Below are 5,651 nucleotides of genomic sequence, written 5' to 3'. Positions count from 1 at the left end.
GAACTGTATCTATATGGGAGGTCTTCATCTTCCCCCAGATGACCAGTTCAAAATTTTTGGGGCAGAGCTGGCAGACTTATTTTTTTGCCCTGGGTAAGTGTCAGCTGTGTGGGCTTTCTACCCTAAAGGGGTGGGAGATGATCAGGGTGTACCAACAGGAGGGGTGTCTGGTGTTTGCTCTAGTTATCACCTTGATCCTTGGTCATACTTGCTGATTCTAAGCACAGAGCCTCTCAGCAATTTTGTTAGTAGACTGACTCCAGTGGGGAGAATAGACGGGATCTCAAGTTTTCTCCACCTGTTTCGTTTAATAGCCGTGTCCCACCCACTTTCCATCTTGCAGAAATCTGTGGACCGTTTTCTATCACTTTTGGTAGTTTTATTTCCCCATTTATTAGCTGTGTGACCTGGGAAATTTATTTAACCTTCCTGTACCTCAATTATCTCATATATAAAATGTGAAATAATGGAACCTACTTTATTAGGTTGTTATGAGAATTAAAAGAGTTACTACACTCACAGCACTAGAAGGGCACTTGGCACACACTTAACTCTGTAATACAATTCAGTTATTATCGTGATGACGTGATGGAGTCTTGAGGGGGTGGAATACAAGATCCCAGGCTGTAGTATTTAGCCAATTTCCTAAGGGCTCTGGTCTCAGATGGAAGAAACCCATGGAATGAAATCATCTGGGGTTTATTCATCTTTGAGCTTGAGGTCCCCTGGAGCAGGGCTTCTTAAACCTTAATATGCACCATGATTACTTGGAAACCTTATTAAAATGCCAATTTTGATTTAATAGGCCAAATGTGAGCTCCATATTTCACATTTCTAGCAAGTTCCCAGGTGATGCCAATACTGTTGACAGTGTGTTTGTATATGCACAATGTGTGCACTGCCTGTGTACACTAGATGTCGATATGAAATAGATTTTTTTACTGTAGGTCATGCTAAAAATGTTTGAAAAATCACTGCCTAGAGAAATCCAGCCTCATTCTCGGCTGTCTGCACAAGAAATTCTCCCCTACATGCCACCCAATGCTAACCTCGGAAATCAGGATAGGGTTTTATCCAGGAAGCCGTACTTACTGACTGCAGTAAGAGTTTGTCTCAAATCCTAAATCCTATTATTTGAGGCCCCTTCTCCACGGTACCTGGGATCTTACCCAGCACTATCTACATCTCTTGCTGGTTTTCCCAGCACTTTTGGGCTTCTGGCTTGGTGCCTCTTTCAGACCACCAGAGACCTGACACCCCCTACCCCTTCCCTGGGATATCTGGTTTCACTCTTTAGCTACTGGTTTAGGGTTTCTCTTCCTTGGAAGACAGGGACAGCTGGGAATGTGGATCTCATCCTGTCTGGGTTTTCCCCTGACAAGTGGCGGTAGTAGCAGGATATGATGTGCTCGAAGACCACTCACATGCTATTATCACCGAGAGCGGAATCAGTAATGAGAAGAACAGGTGCAGTGGACTGGATTTCACGTCATGGGCAAGTGGGAACACTATGGGAATCACGACCACACGGATTTTTCAAAAAATCAATTAGGGGGAGGGATGAGTAGGTGAGCACAGGGGATCTATAGGACAGTGAAATTGTTCTGTATGATACTATCATGGTGGACATGGGTCATACATTTGTCAAAATTCATAGGATCTCAAACATAAGAGTGAACCCTAGTGTCAGCTAGAGACTTTAGTTCATAATAATGTACAGTATTGGCTCATCAATTGTAACAGAGGTACCCCACTCAGGCAAGATGTTAATAATAAGAGAAACTGGGGAGACAGGGTAGGTAAGTGAACACTCGCTGTACTTTCTGTTCAAGTTTTCCATAAACCTAAAACTGCCCTAAAAATAAAGTCTATTAATTTAAAAAAAATAGAGAAAAAACTATTTTTTCTGGGCTATTGTGATGATTACAATGGGTAAAATAAATTACAGCTCTTAACGAATATCCATAGCAACAAGAACAAAAACAATCAATTACCTGTGTCATACATGAATACTTCATCCCTCTGAACTCATCTCCCTAGACGTGCCCCTTGCTATTGAAGTGACCTGTATCCTCCCAGACCTTTCCGTATGTGTGTATATATGTAAGGGGGATAATGCTTTTGAATTATCTCCCCATATCATGCATTCTTTTTGGTAGGTTGCTTTCCTTTCCTGCAGCCCATCTGTCATTAAGGCCAAGCTGTGAGGCTTATTGTGCTCTGGGTCAGAAAGGTAATACACAGACCGGAAAAGGAAGTGGAACCCACTCTGCCTTCTCATCCAGAAGTAAATATAAAAGAGAAAAGAGGGTGAGAAATTCAGACACAAGGGTCCTTGTTTGCTCTTATCTCTGGGCTGCACCTTGGGATAGGTGGGGGAATAAATACATTCAGATAGCTAGAGAGAGACCCCAGACCATCGGGGCGTGGTGTTTACCTGGCACACCTTCTAGACTTGGAGGAACTCCCTCATTTCCCTTAGAGCCACGTCTATAATGTACATCATGAGCATTCTTCTGGGAGGGAAACCTAGATGTGGACTTACTGAGTGAGAAGTATGGGCATGGTTCTTATTATAAAACATAATATGGGCACATGGAAATAATCATTTAACATATAAAATCAAAAGTAAAAATCTCACTCCATGATCCACACTCCTGGCCTGGCCGCTTTTCACAGATAACTGTTTCTCATCTATTTGTTTATAGTTTTGTGTTTTCTGGTAGTCATCTATGTAACTCAACTAACATGTTTGTACTGTTTCTGATTTATCTATTGAATGATGTTTTGAAAAATAAAAAAAAATGGGCTCGTTTATATTAAACTCTCTTCTGACTTTTGTTAACCTTTTATTTTTAGTTCTATTAACAATTTTTATCTTTTTTTTAAGATTTTCTTTTAAATTTATTTGACAGACAGAGATCACAAGTAGGCAGAGAGGCAGGAAGAGAGAGAGGAAGGGAAGCAGGGTCCTTGCCGAGCAGAGAGCCTGATGCCGATGCGGGGCTCGATCCCAGGACCCTGGGATCATGACCTGAGCTGAAGGCAGAGGTTTTAACCCACTGAGCCACCCAGGCAGCCCTATTTTTATCATTTTAAAAATATAGTTCTTTTGATGCAGTAACATTAAACAGTCTCTCCTCCTCTGGGAAATATGAGGAAGTAAGTACTCTTTTTCCTTCTCTTCCTCCCTCTTTCCCCTAGCTTTCTTCTGTATTATCTGTATGTGCCCAAGGTCTTTTGGATTTATAATCAAGTTTTACATGCTTTATAGAAAGACTCTTTTAAAAATCCAAAGAGCATTTACCATGATTATGTGACTATCATTCATTCTTTTTTTTTTTTTTTTTAAAGATTTTATTTATTTATTTGACAGACAGAGATCACAAGCAGGCAGAGAGGCAGGCAGAGAGAGGAGGAAGCAGGCTCCCCGTGGAGCAGAGAGCCCGATGCGGGGCTCGATCCCAGGACTCTGGGATCATGACCTGAGCCGAAGGCAGAGGCTTTAACCCACTGAGCCACCCAGGTGCCCCCCTATCATTCATTCTTGATGGGGATAATAGAGCCTAGCCGGAAACAATATATCATAATGGGAAAGCCTGAGGCTTAGAATAAACTCTACCACTTTAGTGTTGTGTGACTTGATTTCTTAATTTCTCTGTGCCTTAATTTTTCATCTGAAAATATTGGAATAATAATAATACCCTGTAGGATTGTTTGAAGATTAAATGCAATAATCTGTCTAAAGCACTTAGCACAGTGCCTGTCATGTAGTAAGAATTTCAATAGAAGTCATATTATCTTTGTGTATGGTGTAAGATAATGGTCGCATTTCATTCTTCTATACACAGCTGTCGTCCAATTTTCCCAGCACCATTTATTGAAGAGACTGTCTGCTTCCCACTGGATATTTTTTCCTGCTTTGTGGAAGATTAGTTGACTATTGAGAGTCCATATCTGGGCTCTCTATTCTGTTCCATTGGTCTATGATGAAGGGGGAGAAATAAGAGTGGGAGATGAACCATGAAAGACTATGGACTCCGGGAAACAAACAGAAACTTTTAGAGGGGAGGGTGGTGGGAGGATGAGGGAGCCAGGTGGTGAGTATTAAGGAGGCATGGATTGCATGGAGCACTGGGTTATATGCAAACAATAAATCATAGAACACTTAATCAAAAACTAATGATGTACTGTATGGTGACTAAAACAATAAAAAACAAAACAAAATTTAAAAAATTTACATACTGACCTAAATCCATTACTACTACTACTACTATTATTATTATTATTTTGTTAGGGTTGCAACATAAGTCTTCCATAACTATTTTCAAAAATACAATTCTTTCAAAAATTAAAAAAAATTGTATTACTAGTAGTATTATATTGTCATTTGGGTAGTATGAATGGATCCATTAGGAAGATATTATAAATCTTATGTTATTAAACCTGTGTCACAATAAGGAGAATATTCCTAATACCAAGGTTAAGTACAAGGTTAAGTCAATACAGTTCAAAATGTCACATCACAGCTTAATTTGCATTTTTAGACCATGACTTTTTGTATTTCACACATCTAATTGACTGTCTATTTTCTTGCTGAGTGAGGAAACTAAAAATAGACTATACCATACTGTTTGTCGAATAGCCAATCTTGAGAAGAAAATTATGCAATCCCTGACAAATGAAGAGAGACAGAATGCCCCTGGTATCTAACTTCGCAGTTCTGGTTTCCATGTGACCTGGATTTTTTTCTATTCCTCAGCTACCTGAAAGATGCCCTATCCTATTCTTATAATATCCCCCCATCTGCACACGTATTCATTAAATAGTAGCACTTGAGGGTTACTTTCTTTGAAACCCAATGATGTTATAGAGGGAGCTGTAGTGAACACATCTAGGCACTCTTCCAACTCTCACATTTTTTCTATGGTTTTAAACTCTTCGGAGAGTCTGCTCATCCAGGCTTTCCACTCTGGCTAAAGCTTTCCTATTCTCTTTCTCTCTCTCTCTCCCTCTCCCCTTCTTGCCTTCTCCCCACTTGCCTCCCTTCTCCCCACTTGCCTCCCCCCATTTCTGATAGAAACTGAGGACAGAGACACACCCCCGCCTTGTAGCGAGGATTATTTTGGCCCTGTCATCACTGCTCCTCCTCAGCAACCCACAATGTATACCAGTATGCTAAAGATAATCACCCTCTAGCTTCAGCAAGTTCCAAACCCCTGCTACATTTAAAGGGATACCATATAAAACACACATTTTAATACATCAGATCCACAATCACTATGAAGGAAGAGGAAGGAGCATTTCTGCTTTTTGATAAGAAGAACTAGCGGAGCACTGTGTACATCTTAGCAGTTACTAAATATAAATGAGGGTCATGGGATACAAGTTTAAAATCTTGAATTGTCCTAGAAATAAATACCCTTGAGGTATAGTTTGAGATGTTGCTCAATGCCAAAGTTCCCCAAGGACCGAAAAGGAGGGGGCACATAATAACAGACATAAGCTCTCCATAGGGAATTAATGCCTGATGCTTTCCAACAATGCAAATGGTGTCAGTTCCCCTACATTGACTGTGGTGTTTTAATAAATCAAATTATCAAAGCTTCATAGATATAAAAAAAAAGAAACAAAAACAAGTGAAGCAAGCA

This window comes from Lutra lutra, chromosome 7, assembly GCF_902655055.1.
Source record: "Lutra lutra chromosome 7, mLutLut1.2, whole genome shotgun sequence".
NCBI classification, from domain to species: Eukaryota; Metazoa; Chordata; class Mammalia; order Carnivora; family Mustelidae; genus Lutra; species Lutra lutra.
This window is presented reverse-complemented; position numbering follows the sequence as displayed.